Source organism: Macrotis lagotis, chromosome 4 (genome assembly GCF_037893015.1).
Source record: "Macrotis lagotis isolate mMagLag1 chromosome 4, bilby.v1.9.chrom.fasta, whole genome shotgun sequence".
Classification (NCBI taxonomy): Eukaryota; Metazoa; Chordata; class Mammalia; order Peramelemorphia; family Peramelidae; genus Macrotis; species Macrotis lagotis.
Window position 1 is genome coordinate 14725762 of NC_133661.1, and position 19382 is coordinate 14745143.

At 45.4% G+C, this 19382-nt stretch overlaps 2 long non-coding RNA genes across 5 annotated transcripts in view; both read left to right on the plus strand.

The window, feature by feature from the left end:
* The window catches only part of LOC141522974 (uncharacterized), a 118897-nt gene that overhangs the window by 30656 nt on the left and 68859 nt on the right, over nt 1-19382 (plus strand). The window lies entirely within an intron of this gene.
* Nucleotides 6841-8421, plus strand: LOC141522971 (uncharacterized). Its single transcript, XR_012478275.1, has 3 exons — nt 6841-6913; nt 7008-7150; nt 7945-8421. It is a non-coding gene; the product is annotated as an uncharacterized LOC141522971 (long non-coding RNA).

Below are 19382 nucleotides of genomic sequence, written 5' to 3' on the forward strand. Positions count from 1 at the left end.
CTTGGACCTCAGCATCCTCACCTGTAAAGGTGGGGATGATCTAAAGCTCAGGAGCTGTCTTACTTAGCCTGAAGCCATGACTTGATGACATGAATTACAGTCCTGATATGGAGATTTTTCTGTGGACAAACAGAAGATTCCAATTCAGTCTTGAATCCATTGTTGCTGATGAACTTATTCATTCTTACAGTTTTCAAAGATGGAAAATTTTGAAAACACTTAATGAAAGCCAAGTTTGTAGAAAGTCCTTAACTCCATCTCCCTTAGAAATACCCAATATTTTTACTCTCCTGCTTCTATTAGGAAAAGCTTTCATTGCCAAGTCAAAAACCAAAGACAAAGGAACTTTTCACTCAAAATGGGAAATGATCAGATTCCCGCCACTTTCACTTCTCCATTCTTCAAGGAGCTGAGAAACAGCTGGGGCTTTGTCAGGTTTCCCTGCTTCTCTCCAAAGCAAGACAAAGCATGGAAAGTTTTGGTAAAAAATATTATTTTTTCCAAAATTATGAGTGGAAAAGCCTGAAAAATATTGGCATGGTGTAAGCATCCTGAGCCTTCTCTGATTCCTAGGGAAAATGGAGCAGTAGAAAAACAAAGATGTTACTCAACTCCTAAGACCCAGGGCCAGTGCAAAGCCATTTGTTGATCTAGCCTCCCCCATTCCTTCCAAAGAGATGGAGGGATTTTGTTTTATGTAGTTTAAAATCAGCTAAAAAGGGGTGTCATTAAAATGTTTCTTGTCAACAAGGGACTTGTAAGTGGTTAATGAAGTTTCTATTAATGAACTCCAAAATCATGACCTTTTAGAATTGCAAAGGATCTCGGTGGCCATATAATTCAATCCATACCTGAAAGAGAATTCCCGTTAATAACAAATCCAACATGGTGGCAGTGCAGCCCTTGAAGACCTCTTGTCAAAGGAGGCCCACTACTCCAGGGATTGGATAGCTCTGGTTGTTAGGAAGACATGTTGATTGACTGCAGCCATTTCACCCCCCCCCCCCCCGATTGTTTCTTCATTTAAATACTTAAAAAAACCCCAACCAACCCAAAACATTCCATATATATAAGAAAGCCATTTGGGTGGTCTTGTAGTCATTCAAGCCCACCATCTTTGTGCTGGGGCCACATGTTGGCACCCCATTTGTGCACTGTGAGCCTCATGGGTCTCTTGGGTGAGGAAAATTGTGAGCCAGCAAAGGAGATAGAATGGAATAGTTGGAGCAGAAGCAGGAGAAAACAATGACAGGGAACCCCAAGCTGGATCCTTTCCTTCCCTTTGCATCTAACATTCACCATCCTTCCAGGCAGCTGGTGGTGCAGGGGCTGGGATCTCCAAAGCTCCCTTCCCTATGGCTGCTTTTGCCTACATAAAAATCCATAAGTTCTGTCACTTAAGGACCCTCCCCAGATGACTTTCTTTTTTGAGGCCTCTTTCCCAAGTGGGGGATGGGCTTCTGGAGGGCCTGGTCAGTGTGGCCCAGTGCTAGGCTCTCTCCTTTCTCATACAAGAGGTCATCCTTCCAGGTAAAAGAGAACAGCGCTCGCACTTCTCAGCCACTGCTCTGAGGTCATCTAATCTAACCCTGAAGTCTGGTGGCTGGTAAAGGAAACAGGCTGGACACCTTCCTCCAGTTTCAGACCAGGGGCTCTTTAAGTCCAAAGCTTTAAATACTATGGACAAGCTGGGGGAGGAAGAACCAGCCAAGATGTCTTCACACTATGCTGTCCAACCAAACGGCTTTGGTCACAACTGTACAGACACAATCCTAATTCTAACTTGGTTCACTTACTTGATTGGGAAGAATTTACCTTTCTGGAATTCTTTCAGGAAAAAGAAATATTCCTCCATTCTCTATCTTCTCCCACACACACTCACACACTCACACTCATTCTCACTCCTACACACACTCATTTACACTACACTACACATATACACACCACACCCCTTAGGCATTCTAAGGCACACTCTTTTTAATAGGACTTTTCAGTGTGCTCATTTCAAGTTTGGAAGTTTTGACTATAATTAGAAATCCCGTTGACTCCTTGGCACGCTGTCATCCGTACATACAGAATGTTTTACTAAAATGGTTTCAGTTCAGCTTCCTCCTCTTCCCTCTGTGTTGGAGGTCCGCGGTGGGGGGTCTAGAATTCCCTCCTCTCTCTGCCGGGGGACACGGACAGAAGGGCTGGGTGTCATGCAGTGCCCTCCCCAGGGGATGGCGCTGCCCCCCTCCCCTATCTCATCCTCGTCCTTTGGGGGCCAGTGGAGTGTTAGGTGCTGGAGCTGACCTTCTGGACAGTGACAGTTCTGGGGCAATGGGCTGTCCTTCCTTCTGGCTTTAGTCTAGAGTTGCTCCAGCTGCCTACTGGCTACATGAGCCAGAGTCAGACCCTTCATCTGGACATTGGGGTGATGGGCCTCTTTCCTAGGGTGGGGGTGAAGATCAAGGGAGGTGACTGGATTCCTGTTTTTGCTGCTATTCTTTTGGGGAGCTGCTGACCTCTGACTTCATCAATGGAAAGCATTGCTGGTAGGGAAAATCCAAAATATTGACCAACTCAGCAACTGGGGCTGAAAAGTGAAGTGAGCCGCTCGTGGTCATGCTGGTTGACTGAGGGGTCCCTGAAGGAATCCAAGGTCAGTCTTCTCCTCCTTGCCCATTCTGTCTTTCTTAATTCGTGTCATTAGTGGTGGTCTCGGTTATTATTATCATCATCATCATTCCTCAGATAAATGGACACTGTGCTTTGAGTCTGCACAGAACATGGTAGGAATTCTGTTCCCTTAATTCTCTTGTTAATGGAAGATAAGAGACTCAGGGGGAAAAAAATCATAGGATCACTGAGGTTGGAAGGGAATGGAGAGACCAGGCAGTCCATTCCCCTCCTCACATGAGGAGTCAGAGAACTCAAGGGGCTTGATGACTGACCCCGAGTCCTACCCTCAGCTCCAGAGGTTCAGAGCTGTTTGAAGAGTTAAGCCTCATCTTCATGGCCCCAAGCCCAAGCTGCCTCAGTGGGGAGCCCAATTTCCAGGTCTACCTCAGACACATCCTTGCTCCATGATCCTGGCAAGCCACTGAATGAACCCTCTAAGAGAGTCTGTGCAGGTTGTGATCTGAAGGAGCCAGTGTTTCCTTGTCAGCTGCTCACCATGTCAGAGAAAGAACTGTTGTGTTAAAAAATGATGTCCTAGGAATTGTGGTTAGAAGATCATGTGTTAGAATCTTCCAGAATGTTTAACAGATAGTCCAAATGGTGTTGTCCTCCAAAGATTTCATGTTCATTAAATAGAGATAGCTTCCAGAGAGGTTCGAGCAGAGGGTGGATAGGTCACATCACCTCTTTTAAAATTTAATTGTTTCAAAAGTCTCAAATGAACTGAGGCAGAGTGAAGTAAGCAGAATCAGGAAGCTTTTGTACATGGTGATAGCAATATTGTGAATGATGGTAAACTTCACACTTAGCAGCTCTGGTCAAGACAGTGATCCAGGATACTTGCAGAGAGTCCAGGATGACAAATGCCCTCCACTTCTCAAGACAACTGATGAACTCAGAAGGCAGAGTGAACCATCTTTATTCACTTTCTTTATTTTTCTTGTTTTTGTGTGTGTTTTCTTTTGAGAGATGGTTAATATGGAAATGTTTTGTATGACTTCATATGAATAATTAATAACATATTGTCTGCCTTCTCAAGGTGTGGGGGAGGGGTGGGAGGGAGAGAATTTGGAACTTAGCATTTCAAAACATGAATATTAAATTTTAAAAAATATTTGAGAAGTAGTTAACAAATAAAAATTAAAAATAAAGACAAAATTCTCATTTTGGATATTCATGGTAGCACCACTCAATTTTACAAGGTTATTTTGACAGAAGTGCTTTTTAAATCTTGAGGTTTCCAGTACACATGAATTCTTTTTACTTTTTCCCACCACAGAACCAATCCTGAGCCTGCCAGACACTGGCTCTGTTTTCGTGTGTGTGTGTGTGTGTGTGTGTGTGTATGGTGTGTGTGCGTGCGTGCATGCATGTGTGTCTGTGTATGTGTGTCAGACTATGGCTGCTCCCAGAATTGTCCAGTTGGATGAGACCTCAGGAATCCAGATAACTAGTGGATAATAACTTCATTTGTCAGAACAATGATGACTCTACGACATTGCCAGTGTATGTAGACCTCAGTTTGTTTTTTCCTCTGTCCGTGTCTGCCCCCTCCCACTGGACTCTGCCTCTCTCTTGATATTGGGGGGATACAGGGGGCACCCAGGAGACTTTTTGTTGGTTATCACTCACTCTTGCCCTGTGACCAGGAATAGACATTTATGGAGCACCTCCTGTGAGCCTTTGTTCAACATGGCTAAGTGCTTTTTATGATATTACCCCATTACCATCTCACAGCCCGAGGTCACATGAGTGACAAGAGTCTAAGGTACAGCTCGAGGCCAGCCCTCCACTGCTGCTCCATCACCTTCTTCTGCTCCTCAGTGTCTTTGTTACCATAGTTTACTGGACTTCATGATTCCTCACTTGTGTTTTCTGCCAGTCAGGAAGCATTTTCTTCTTGCTTGCTCCTGCCTGTCTTGGCTCTCCACTCCTTTTTGGGTGATGCCGTTTTCACTTGTTTAGAGACTGTATTGCATCAGGTCTCTTGGCTACACTCAGAGCCTGGGAGAGGCACCATCTTCTCCTGGGAGAGCCTCTGATGTCGTGGACTACTGAGTCCAGTCTCTTGAGGAGTGAGTTGATCTAGAACCGTCATCTTCAATGTCACAGGTGGCATCGCTCTTGGTTTTGGTGCATCAACCATCTGGCATCACACCACAGGGCAAGAGAGGAGAGATGAGACAACCTGCACAGGAAAGCCACAGTCCAGATTTTCTGCCATGCCCAGAAGGAGCCCTTGGCTTCCCTGGACCTTGATGACCCTTGGAATCTATTTCCTTGGAGTGAAAAGTTCCACTGCAGAACAGTGAGGGCTTTTCATCTGGTCCTAGGACTAAATGGAGAGGGAACTGAACCAACTTTCACAGCTGGAGGGAGAGTTGGCTGCTTCTGTCAAGGAGGACAGAGACCCTGGTAGAGTGTAGTTTTACCTTTTGGGACCTCAGGGGGCTCAAATAAAATGGGAAGTCTGGTCCACTGTTTAATTTTTAAAGTGGTGAGAAAAGTCCTCTGAAAAACTACATACAGCATAGAATTATATTTTCCTCAATTATATTTTCCTTTACTGTAGATGAAATTGTTTGGTTATGAAACACTCCATTACCCAGATTCCAATCCTTCTACAAAACGGGGACTTGAAAGTCAACCAGTGATAGGGGATAGTGCTCTCTTTCTCCTTCTGTCTTATATACAGTAAGTGCCAATTTGTTTCCATTCATTCATAGTGTTCTTTTTAAAAAAAATTAAGGCAATAGGGTTAAATGACTTGCCCAAGGTCACACAGCTAGGCAATTATTAGGTATCTGAGGCTGAATTTGAACTTAGGTCCTCCTGACTCCAGGACCCGTTCTCTATCCACTGCGCCTCCTAGCTGTTCTATAATTCATAATGTTCTTGAGAAGTTTTCAGTCTGCCTGAATTCAGTGTGATTTACCATGTTTTTATTGAATATCTTCCATGTTTGAGGCATTGTGCATGGAAAGACAGGTGGGCCAGGTGTTGTGACAAGTGAGAGACAGAGAGACAGAGAGACAGACAGACAGACACACACACACACACACACACACACACACACACACACACAGAATGAATGCACGAACACTGACAGTTAAGTGGAGAGGAAGGAAAAGCCTCTGCTGGGGAGGCGGCCTGGGAGCCACCTGGGGAGATGGGGGATATCTGGACCTGACGTGAAGGCAGGAGATGGGGTGTTAAGTTCTGGGCCTGGATTATGGAGTCAGTGCGAACAGTGTCTGGAAGGCAGACATGGAGGCCTCTGATGGTGTCAGGCTTGTGGCTTAGTGACAGGAGGGTGCTTATGGAATATGATTAGTGTCTGCAGGAACTGGGGTCAGGAGAGGAAGGGGGTGTGTGTGGGGGGGTTGGAACATAGAACCTGTGAAGGGAGAATTGCCGAATGAAGCTAGACCAGGTTGGACCTGGCCTGTGGGGAGCCCAGGTAGTAGTCAGTGAGTTTGTGCGTGATCCCCAGGGCAGTAAGGAGCTGCTGTGTGTTGTTGAGTTTGACCCTGTGAAAGGGGGCGGAGTGGCCTGGAGAATGAGATGGTAACCTCGGCCCAGACCCCCAGCCAGAGGCTCATGTCTTTGATCTGGTCATGGGCCCCTCCTTTTGCCCCCTTCAACTCTCCCAGGGTTCTGGGCAGTTATGTGCTTTTCCACATAAGGAGGTCTGAGTCCTCTGATACTTGGATGGGTGATGGCTACAACTAGAAATAATACAGGAGTCTCCTTTTGGCTGGGATGGTTATTTTGACATGGATATAGAATCAAAATACATTTTAAAAACTTGGTACCAATTAGATGTTTCCCAGGGATAGAGGTTTTGTGATAGTTTGGAGACCTGTTTAGGAGAATCCCAGGTGCGTCACAGCGACATGGGGATGCAGGAGCAGTTTCAGTCAAGTTTGCACTGTGTGAGCCTGATAGTGATGGTGAGGCAGGTGGACCTCACCTGGTGGTCTTTTGGGCAGTTGAGCAATATGAGCAATATGAAATCTCTTACAAACATAGGTGAAATGCACCATCTAGATACTGGAAAGTAAGCATAGGGAATGAAAGGGTCTGCAAACATTGCAAACTCCTGGAGAAAGAGGCATGCTCTTGACAGATTGCTCATTCACCCCTGCCTCACCTTGATACTTTCCCATATTTCAGGCTAAATACAGTTTTTTGGTGAAAATGCATGGATTCGTACAGAATGGCATATTCAGGACAGATGAGGGAGCAGGTATCCATATTTATTTATTTTATCATCATTATTTTTGACTTTTCATGAATGATGTCCATGACAACTCTGCCTCCTCTGCCTTCCCTATCCACAGGTCCTTGTGCATTGTGTAAATTAGGTTACCCAGATGGTCATTTTTTATTATATTGTCAAAGTCCGGCAGTATTGACCTATGTTTCCATGAAGAGAGTTTTGCCACCATCTTCCTACAATTCCTTGGTGTGTCCATCCTCTCAGGTGGGCTCTTTTGAAATATTTTTTTCTTCTCATAAAGGGCATTATTGGTAAGATAAAGCTGGATGATTGGGGTGCTTTCATGGGCTAGCTGCTGTGGTGGCAGCAGGAGGGGCCCGTTGTGCATGTGGATGTGTGTGTGCACCTGTCCATGTGTGAGTGTGGGCGCCTGCTCATGGTGGAGAGTCATACACATGTCCACCTGGCAGCCTTTATTCTGAATACCCTTCCCAGAAATACACCCCATGTTTTTTGGCTTGGCCTCAGCAACTGAGGGGCTTGGGACAGATTTGAGAGGAGTGGCGAGGTTCTTGTATGGGGAGTGGCGGGCAGGCCAAGAAGGGACATCAAATGGCCCGTCAGCTTCAACCTGGGAAAGTCTTGAAGCCAACTGGAGGAGTTGGCCTTGTGTTGCTGGGCCTGTGGAGCGATTGTGTGCCCCCAAGGGTGGCCTTGGGGTGGTTCTGGGTGGGTGGACTGCTTCTGAGGAATTCAGAGCAGGAGGCGAGAGGAGGCCATATGGGGTCCATGGGGCTAGATGCTCAGGAGCCAGGCATGGGGATGAGGGACCAGAGCTGGATACTTGGATCGATGAATCACTGGATGGCATTCATGGTTGAGACCACCAGTGGATGGAGTGAGAAGTCAAGGAGAGGAAGAGAGCTAGGAGGGCAGTGCCAGAAAACCCAGAGAGGAAAGGGGTGGGTCTGTGAGAGGGGGTGCAGTTTCATACACACAGTTACTTTATTAGTTTATGTAGATTTTGTATCAATTTATGTTCATCTTGTTTCCTCCAGGAGGAGGTAAGCTTTTTGGGTGAACAGCAGGCCCCTTGCTTCCGGGATGACATCTAGGCCAAGGCTCAGAGGCAGGATATGAACCCGGATCTTCCTGCCCCTGAGATCTCCCTTTTATATACTCTAGTGGGTCATTCAGTTGGTGAGCATGCCCCCAAGTGTTGACCATCCAGGTCTCTTCTGAGGTCAGATTCTCCAATCCTGGACCCTGAGGGAACCTCTTGGAAGCCACTTCTCAGTTTGGTCTGGCTCCCCAGATGAAGCAAACACAGCATTTAAAAACACATTTCATGCCGATGAAGGAGCCTCTGGTATGGCCGGAATGGACTCAGACTTTCCTTGCCTATTCCGAGTTCATGCCTTGTCCAGAGGAGGGGGGACCAGGAGCAGAAAACAAACACACTGGGGACTCATGGGAACCCCGCAAACTGGCCATGCTGACTCGCCACTGGGCGGCTGGAAGATTAATACTGTCTTCTCATACTTCGCTCCCCCCATCCAGATGTGAGTGTGGTGGGCTATACCTTCAGATTGATGATGGGAAAGGATTTAGAAAGTTGTTTATAGGAAAAGGAAATGTTCCTGAGACTCTGCTCTTTATGTAGTTTTGAATGAATGGAAATATTTCATGATTCAATATTTGCAGCATAAAATTGACTCCCTTATTCCCAGTTCAGAGACTTCTGAAGCAGGAAGGAACTCGTCTGTATTTTGGGTGTAGAGGTGCCCCAGATCATGAGTCACCAAGGGGACGTGGCAACCAAAGACGTGAATGTCTGCCATTTAGAGCGAGTTGGGGGGCACTGGGGAGGGGTGATGGTCCCTTCATAGTCTGCTTCATCATACCACATCTGGTCTGGTGGGTCCAAAGGGAGCCCAAAATGGGGAGAGAAGTGAAGCAAAGAGAGGGTGGAGGTAGGAGAAGGGAACTGGAAAATCTCCCAGGGTCAGCAGGCTAGAGCAGTTCTGTTTGACAAATGAATTCATGGGCCAGACTCCCTTCCCCTTTTCCCTTCTCCCCATATTCTAGATGAGGAGGCTGAGGCCAAGAAAGGGCGAGGATGTGGTTCAGGATCCGACAGCTTGGTGTCCCTGATACTGGAGATACTCAGCCAAGGAGAGACAGCCCCTCGTTGGGTTGTTGTAATACAGATTCATGTTTCACATCAGAGGATGATTCTGAATTCCCTTCAGATTCTAGGAATTTAAGTTGTTTTATGATTTTTTGATTGCTTTGAATCAATGAATTCAGCACCTACCAACATAGTAAAACACCTTTGTGAACTGGTGATAAAGGATTTTGACTAATCAGAAAATCTTATATGACTGGGCAACCCAGTATTTTTAGTTTATTTTCCTTAGTAATAAACTGGAAAGATTCTATTCCTATAGATTTGTAAACATTTGTACACATAATAAATCTAGACCCTCCTGATTCTGAGAAGGAATTATGATGATATAATAATAATGATAGAGATATATTAAAACATTTAATAGTTTACAGAATGTTTCTTAATATTGTTTCATTTGTTCCTTTTGAGAACTTCAACTGTGAGTCTTTCCCAAGGTTTTCCCCCAGGCTCTCTTCTCCTCTTAAGTATACTTGCAGTAAATTCATTGGCTACCATGGGTTTAATCCTTTACATAGGGAACTAGATGGCTCAGCAGTTTGAGCATTAGTCTTGGAGTTAGGAGGATGGAAGTTTGAATCCAGGTACAGACACTTGACAGCTTACTAGCTGTGTGACCTTGGGCAAGTCCCTTAACCCTGACTGCCTCACATCCAGAGCCATCTCCATTTGTCCTGATCCATATCTGGCCACTGGACCCAGATGGCTCTGGAGGAGGTAGTAAGGCTGGTGACTTTAGCACAGTCTCCTCCCTCCCAATCCAATCCATGTGCTTGTCATGGAGTCACGTCCCTGATGTTGTGGTCTTTGAGAATAAAGGACCAACATCTAGTTCTTTATGCAGATGACTCACAGATTTTCTCTCTCTCTCTCTCATTGGACATATCAAACTGGGTCTCCCAGGAACACCTTAAACCCCATGTCCAGAACTGAACCCCACAGATTTCAAACCTCCCTCCTTTCAGATTCCCTAATTGTGTTGAACTAGGGAACCTCCTAGTTTCCCAATCCTGCACTTTTCTGCACCTACAGAACCAGCCAGTTGATCAATGTTGCTGGTTCTTTCTTTACCACATTTCTCACTTCTGATCCCTTCTCCACACACACACACACACATACACGCCACACACATGCACACACACACACCACACATGTGCATACACACACACACACCTTTACACAATACACTCATTCAGCTCCTGCCCTGGTTCACCTCCTCCTCCTGGCTTGTCTCAGTTGGCACTCTCATCACCTTGTTGAACTCTTGCCTTTCCCCTCTGGCTGCTGCAAATGTGATTTTCCTTAACCAATGATCAGACCCTGTGACTCTCTTGTCCAGTCTCCCAGTGGGTCTCTGTGGCCCCTGGTACAGATGAGCTCCTCTGTCTTACTTCTGCCTTAGCCTGCCCGTCTCATGTTCCACACTCCCCACCCAGTTGTCCTTATCTATGGTCCTTCCACAGAATGCTTCCTCTCTCATCCCTTAAGCTTTGCACAGGTGAGTTTGATTCTCTTCCTGTTTGCCTCCACCTTGTTGGAGATCTCAAATGGGCCTTGAGCACCATCCTCTGCTTCTACCACCAGTGCCCAGCTCTTGCCAGCACTGGTACATGGCCTGCTTCCCAGAGGACACCTAATCAGTGTTCGCCTGGTTCATCCAACCTGGTGAGATGGTCCTCTTGTTTGAGAGGGGAGGTCAGTGGCTTTCCTAGGTCACCCTCGATCCACTCTTGGGTCTGAGGCAGGATCTAAACTCTCTCTCTCAGGATCGCCTCCCCACACACCTTCAGCCTCTCTGTAGCTAAGAAGGCAGCACTCACAGTCTGGTAGCCAAGAAGCTTGACCCCTCACAGCCCCCCCACCCCAGCCGGAGCCCCGGGCAACAGGTCCAGTGGTCAGAGTCCAGGGGCCCCTGGGGATGCACAGCTTTTAGAGGTCCAAGATTGTCTCCATTCCCCAATATGGCAGAATATAGAGAGAAGAGGAAGAAGGAAAGACCGGCATCAATAAATGTGGATGAAATGTAGAGATTTGTGTGGGACACTCCCCAGGGGCCCATGGGCACTGGTGGGTCTGTCTGCTGTGGTGGCCAAACCTCCAAGACCCACCCTGTCCATTGGACCTGTTGCCTGAGGCTCTGGCTGGGGGGGCATGAGGGGGTCAAGCTTGACTTCTAGACTGTGGGAACCATCTTCTTAGCCACAGAGAGGTTGGAGGTGACCATGCAGAGAGGCACTCCAGGGAGAGTTCAGTGGGTCTGCTCAGACACATAGGTTTAGGAACTCCTAGCTGAGTTGGCTAAACAACCGGTAGCTTGATACCTTTCCAGGATTTCATAGTGGTGACCAGTCCTTAGGGAACATCTCACTTTGTGCTCACAGTGACTGATGTGGGTATCGTTGTGATCCCTGTTTTGTTGATGAGGAAACCAAGCCTGAGAAAGGTGAGGAGACCTTCATGAGGGTCTGAGATGGATTCGAACTTGAGTTCTCCACCTCCACATCCACTGCCCAATTTTCTTACTTCTTAGTTGCCTTCCCACTGCAGTAGAAATTTCTTGACACCCAAACTCCAGAAGAGTTTATCCTAAGTGCTAGAACTAATGTAAACAGAGAATTACACCATTACCACCGCATGTGGCATTATAATTACATCAGAATGCTGCCTGGCCACGGGTGCAGCCAGTGCGCCACACTGTCGCCAAGTTTGCAGATGTTGAACCTTATTTTTATGAAGCATGACAATGCCCAGCAGGATCCATTTTGTCTGATTATCCTCAAATGAAAGCAAATATTAAAAGGCAGGATAATTAAAAGTATCTGCCCCAGCAGAGGATGTGTCTCCCATTTCTCTTTCTGGTGCTTTGAAATAGTTCACATTTCTCAACCGGCTCTCGTGCATGGAGCCCTGAAAGGATGTCTTAAATTTAGACATATGTCTTCATGCTGCTTAACGTGGCAGAACAAAAACAGAGCTGGAGACCACCGGGAGTGGCTTTCCAAGCGATGGCCCACTAGAGAATACTCGTCATCCTCAGGGAGGAACATTCTCACTGGAGTGGGTAGTGGCACTTTCCCCCAGTGAAAGCTCAACAGGCCATGAAGATCCCCCTGCCAGCCCCCAACCCAGGAGGCACCCCCTCATTTGCTTAGGTGGTTCATTTGGGATAGTGCCAGAGAAGCTGAGAGTCAGTTGGACCCTCTGAAAAATGGAGTATTTGTTGGCAAGAAGAGAAAGTCATCTTTGCCGCAGGAGTGGCATTCTTTGAAAACCGTCCAGCCTGGAAATGCAAATAAGCACATTGAGATGTTACTGGTTCAAGGTGCTAATTCATTAATGTGGGCATGGCTCCCAAAGGGCAGTGTGCTCTGATTTAATATATAGATGAATAGCTCAGAGTAGCATCAATCAATATTTTAGGAGCCTACTATGTGCTAAGTGCTGGGGGATTCAAAAAAGATGAAAAAAAAAGCAGTCCTTGCCCCCTGGGAGCTTAGCATCTAATGGGTAAAACAACACATAAGCAAATATATTTAAAGAATACCCTACACAGGAGAAATAGGAAATAAGAGGAGGGCACGAGAATTAAGAGGGCTTCAGGGGCTTCTTGTAGAAGGTGAGACTTGAGTTGGGACTTCAGGCCACAGAGATCAGAAGTCCAAGTGGAAAAGGAGGAACCTTCCAGTATGTTGGATAGTCAGAGAGAATGACCTGAGACAAGAGGTGGAGGGTCTTGTTCAAGGATCAACCAGGAGCCCATGGTGACATGGATTGAAGAGAACACGGAGGGGAGGTCAGGTCCAAGAAGATGGGAAGGCTAGTTCTAGGGGGGCTTGAAACACCCAACAGATGGGCCCCTGGAGGCAATAGAAAGCCCCTGGAGTTGATTGATGTGGGTGGGAGGGGGTGCTGTACAGACCTGCCCTTTAGGTAAATCTCTTGAGGGGCTGAATGGAGTGATGACTAACCAGGCAGCCCCTGCTGTGGTCATGTAGGTGTGAGGTGGGTAGGTTCCACAGCAGAAGAGTGGCACTATCAGAGGAGAGAACGTTCCAGAGGGGAAGCTGGCAACAGCTCAGATAGGGGGAGATCTAGTGAGGTTGTGAGGCTAGTAAAGAAGGTGTGTCTACTTGCCATCTTGTCTGAGGTCTCTGAGAAGCAGTTGGAGATGAGAGATTGGAGGTCAACAGAAATTTGGCCAGGAAGGGCAGATTTAAAAAAATTAAATTTAAAAAAGTATAAATCTGATTTTATTTGTATAAAATTTTGTTTTGCAATTGGTATAATTATGTTTTTAAACCTTTACAATTGATTTAATCAGTTATGTTAATAGCCCTCCTAAATCATCCCTGCATTCCTGGCAAAAATTCTACTTGATCATAATAAATAATATTTTAATATAATGTTGTCTTTTAGTTAGCATTCTATTTAGGATTTTTGCATCTGTATTCATTAATGAAATTAGGCTATAATTTTCTTCCTTGATTTTTACTCTTCCCAGTTTAGTTATTTTTGTTTCATAAAAGGAAATTGGTAGGATCCCTTCTTACCCTGTTTTTCCAAATAATTTATTTCAGGTTGGAGTTATCTTTAAGTGTTTGGTAGAAATAACACATTAAGTCTTTGACTCAGCAAACCACTACTAGATCTATTTCCAAAGATAATTAGGGGAAAAAGGGAAAGACCCTATATGTTCTAAAATCTTTAAAACAGCTCTCTCTGTGGCGTAAAGAACTGGGAATGGCAGGGCTGCCCACCAGTTGAGGAACGGAACAAATCATGATACATGATTGTGATGGGATACTACTGTGCTGTGAGGAATGATGACCTTTATGATCTCCAAAAAGCCATGGAGCAATTTGCGTAAAATAATGAGAAAAGCAAAATGAGCAGAGGAACCAAGAGGATTCTTCATCCAGTAACAGCAGTAATGTTTTAAGGATGACTTCGAGCAATCGAGTTATTTAGACTATTATAAATTCCTAAATTAACCATAAAGACTTGAAGAAAAACATTATCTGCACCCAGAGAAAGAAATGATAAATAGAAGTATGTATAATCTTCCAATCTGTATAGGTGTGTATGTGTGTGTGTGTGTATATATAAATATAAACATATAAATACAGAGACACACATCTGTGTCTGATGGTAGCTGTCTCTAGGGTGGAGGAGGGGTGGAGATAAAGGGGAAATGCATTTACATAATGTATATTTCAAGGGGAGCGCACGTTGAACATAACAGATTGGCAATTTCACATGCAATCATTTTTTATTTTACTATGTTGAATAAATTCTTGGTCTATTCCATAAATTAAAAATAAAAAAATCTTAAAAAAAGAAAATATAGATAGAATATGTGCCAGATAATAGTAAGAGAAGGAGCTTGATCACCCACTGAGTGAAAAGTAACTCAGCTCCATCAAGAGCATCTCAGAGTTGACCCAAGGAGGTCTCTGCAGTCTCTAGGGAACATGACTGAAGTCCCCCATATCTGCATTGTCTCAGATTTTTCTTTCTCTTTAGCTACCTAAAGACAGGTTGGAATGGTACCTATTCTCTCTCCAGCTAGGAGCCAGAAAAGCCTGGCTCCCTCATTTAACCCCCCCATTGCCAACCCTCCTATCCCTCAAGACGGCACAGGCAATGCCACTGAGGAGCTGGTCTTCCTCAGTGAGAAGTCCCATGCAAGAGGCCTTTGTGGGCAAGAATTTTACTTCTATTTTCAGTCCAGCACAAAGTGATTAAATGCTTTATATGTAAAAGAAAGAAAACTCTTATATATGTGTATACATATCTATCTCTCTATGTGGACATATATAGATAGATCTATTTATAGAGAGGAAGAGACAGAGAGGGTAATTAAATCCATGGAAGCTAACGAGATCACGAAATTCAGTAACTGAGAGAGACATGGAGTCTGGGGACAAGACCCTGAGGAATGCTCACAGTTAGAAAGTTTGATCTGGAGAAAAATTAGCAGAAGGTTTGAAGAAATTGTGGCCTGATTGGAAGAGAAGCAGGTGAGAGTGGCCTGCTGAAAATTCAGGGAGAAGAGAGTGGTCAGTGGGGTGTGGGAGAGGCCAGGAGAATGAGGAGGAGGGCTTTGGATGGAACCTGGAGACATTGGTGGCTCTGGAGAGAGCAGAGGGTGGAAGGATAGGGTTAGAAGCAGATTTTACAAAGAGTGCTAGAAGAGAAAGTGGAGACACTAAAGTGGATGACTTTTCCAAGGAGTTTAGCTGCAAAGGATAGAAGAGAAATAGAATTACAGATAATAAGGATGGGAGTGAGGATTTTTTTCAAGCTAGGAAGACGTGAGCACGTTTGTAGGCAGCAGAGAGGGCAAGATTGAGAGTAAGTAAAAGAGTGAGGACATCAGAAGAGGCATCTGCTGGAGGAGAAGGGCTGGGAGTCTTGACGAGAAGTAAGACCCCCCCCCATGTGAGACAGGGTGTTCCCCACAGTGAATGACCTCAATTTTTTAATTTTTTAAAAAAATATTTTTATTTACAATCCTTTCAACAACACGCAACAGTAGTTTTCACAATCTTTTTTTTGTAAGATTTTGAGTTTTACATTTTTCTCCCTCTCCCCTTCCCTCTTCCCACCCCTCCTGAAAGCAATCTAATATAGACTCCATGTGTATAATTTTGCTAACCATAGATCCATATCAATCATGTTGAAAGAAGAATCAAGTCTCCAAAAATCTGAGAAAAAAATGACATCATACATAAAGCAGCTTTTAAAAATAGAAGTTAGTAAGCGTGCCCAGGTCATCTTCTGTAAGGTCGACAGTCCTCAGCTGAGAGTGAGAGGGAGGAGAGCCATGGGAGGTGGAGGAGGAGGAGTATTGAAATGGGCAGAGTGGGAGAGCTAGTGGAGGAAAGAGGAATGGCAGCATCGCCTGGCAGCAATGGGGGCCCATTTGAGGATGGGTAACACGAATTTACTAGGCGGTTAAGTGGGTCAGTGGAGTCAGGAGGACCTTGTGCAAGTCACTTCACCCTGACTACCTCACATCCAGGACTGCCTCCAGTCCTGATCCATATCTGGCCACTGGACCCAGATGGCTCTGGGGGAGAAGGTGAGGCTGGGGATGTAGCACCCCCCCCCCCCAAATCCGATTCAGGTGCTTGTCATGGCGATACCTCCTTGATGTCATGGTCTTCTTGGAGAACAAAGGACAAATCACACAGCAATATAAATTTGCACAGAAGCAGTTAGAATAGCCGTATATTTTCTCCATCATTGTTCGGTAGGATATGCAGTTGTAAGAGTGATGAATGGAGAAATGAGCCAAGACGGAGACTTGAGCAAGTATCATGGGCAAGATGAAAAGGGCGTTAGAGATTCAAGAGAGAGGAACAGTCAAAGATTGGAGGTGGGAAGGAGAGGAGAGAGTGGCTAGTGGCCTGGGAAAAAGAAAGTTGAGGGGTCAAGGGCCAGGAGGGGCACCCTGTAGGCTGAGTATGGTCAGAGGGAGAAGTCAAAAGCCAGAAGATTAGGGTCAGATAAGGGAATCCCAGAAATCTTGTCCATGAAAATGGCACATAGCTGACTGATGGCTTCATGTAGGGGTTCTGGATGTGGAGCTAAGGTGGGGAGGAGGAGGAGGAGAACTTGGAAGATGTCTCAGTTGCAATAGGTAAGTATATTTGAGTAGGTGAGAATATTTTAGAAAGAATCAGTATATCAAACTCCCTTGTTTTGAGGTTAGGAATTGGGAAGGAGAGTAAATTTATAAACTAGTTATCAAACTCATTGAGAAAGGAAGGAGGTGATCTGGGGGGTCTGTAGCCTAGAGCTGCCAGAATTCTAAGTGGGTGGTAGCAAGTAACATGAACTTACAGGACGAGATGTCACTAAGTGAAGGGGGAACAGGGAGAAGCTAGAAGTTGGTGGCATCCCACTTCTGTCTTGGCGAAGCTGCCACTAGAAAGGGGGTGCCGGGGGACTGTCATCAGGGGGACTCAGGTTTCAGGAAGAACTCCTAAGCGGAGGGAGCAGGAGAGGTTTCAAAGGCACGGAAGCTTGTTTTCTGTGGAGTAAGAATTCCAGTGGGCATAGCTGGTGGAACTGGTGGTGAAGTTAGGGTGAAACTTGGGGCTGGGAGGATGGTAGTGAAGAGCTGGGGAATGGGTCTGTGGGACCTTTAGATGGTGGTGGACAGTAGGTCAGTCACATCCACAGGGGTGCAAGTTCTCATACCTGGGGGGTGCCCTCCTTTGCCCTCTTGAGCGTAGGAGAAGGATGCCAGTGACATGGCCACAGGGATCGAAAGAGCCAAGACGAGCATGGTGGATGATGGTCTGGGTCTAGAACGCACTGGGTGGGCTGGTGGGGTGTAAAGAAGATGGTGTGTAGTCAAGTTTCTTGTAGGGACAGCAGGACATCTGTCTGAAAAAGATGGAGGAGCTGTAGGGCGGTCACGCTCCCTAGGAGTCAGCAAGGTGACGGCCGTTAGAAAAGCGAGCCTGTGCATAGAGGCACCGTGCCAGGCACTTTAGGTCATGAAACATATAATTAATTATATATAATGTTGGCATACAGCCATGCCTGTATATTATAGTCTGTTAATATACAATAAATGCTTGGTTGGGCCCTGCGGGCTGTGGGACCCTCGAATGAGTGAAGGCCCATCCCCTAGGCAGAAGGCCTGGGTGTATTGACCCCAGGGGAGAAGAGGTGCAAGGAGGATGTGATCAGTCTCTGAAAGGGACTAGCACATGGAGCAAGGGCCAGCTCATTCTCTTTGGCCCTGAATCCAGAACAATGAGTAGGGGAAGCAGGGAAAACTTCCTCCTGAGAACTAACCTCAAGTGGCTTGGGCTGACTCTGGAGCAGAGAACCTGAGGTTCTCCCCTCCAGAGGTCTTCAGACAAAAGCTTGGGTATCTTGGGGGGGGGGATTCTCTGGGCCTAGGATTGTTCTGGATGGCCATTGAGGTCCATCTCAAGGCTATGGTGACTCTGGGCCTCTTCCTGGCTTCCCTTTCCTCCCCATTCTCCTCTGGGTCTCTTGAAGGGTGGGACTAGCAAGCAGTGCTGTTTCAGAAGCGGAAGGTGCCCCCCCCAGGCCCCTCAGCAGAGCCAAGTTTCCACAAAAATGCCCCTCGGACATTCTTGTTGTAGGTGGTTCTCTGGCCTCCCTCCTTTTGGGGAGGAAGAAACTGCAACACAGAGGCAATGGCACCCAGCCCAGCATCATGTAGGTATAGGGAAGTGGTGGCACCATGCCTTATTTGCCACCCAGACCTGATCCTTCTCTAACACCCTTATTTCATAACAGTGCATATAAAATTACTTTCAGTAATCATCATAAAATTAAATTAATAAAAATGAGCAGAAAAGAAATACAATCAATGGTGGCACAGTGGATAGAGCACTGATCTTGGAATCAGGAGGATGGGAGTTCAAATCCAACCTCAGACGCTTGCCACTTACTGTGTGACCTTGGGCAGATCACTTCACCCTCATTGCCTCACATTCAGAGCCATCTCCAGTCTTCCTGATTCATATCTGGCCACTGGAGCCAGATGATTCCGGGGTCTTAACACAGGCTCCCCTCAAATCCAATTCACGTGCTTGTCAAGACATCACCTCCCTGATGTCATGTTCTTTGAAATTGAAGGACAAAATATTATAAAATCATGATGATAAAAAATTTTTCAAGAAAATAAATATTGAGATGCAAAAAGGGAACCAGTATGACCAGTTTTGTATTATCTTTGCTCCTAGTTGATCAATGAATACCCTTTATTAATTTTATTTTTGAAAAGTTCCTTTCATATGAAACAACAAATAAACAAATACCTAGGAAGATAAATGTGGCATAAATTTTGAAAAAATTATATTTGATAAGTGAATTTAAAAAACTAAAACATCTACAAAATGTAAAATCTGGGCAACTAATGATTTGTTTTTAGTTTTTTTTTTGCAAGGCAAATGGGGTTAAGTGGCTTGCCCAAGGCCACACAGCTAGGTAATTATTAAGTGTCTGAGACTGGATTTGAACCTAGGTACCAAGGCCGGTGCTTTATCCACTATGCCACTTAGCTGCCCCATAACTAATGATTTTTTAAGAAAAAAAAATTAAATTTAAAGTACTATTCAAAAGTAGTAAATTATTTCATATAATGGCCTAAAAGTGTGTCCTTACATACAAAAATATTAGACCTCACAGTTCTCTCTCTAATTCATTGTTTAAAATTTTAGACACAAGTAAAGATTGCATGGGATCATGTAGAATGACAGGGTTAGAGTTACTCATCTTTTTTTTATTCTTCTTTCCAATCACGGTGCTTTCAAT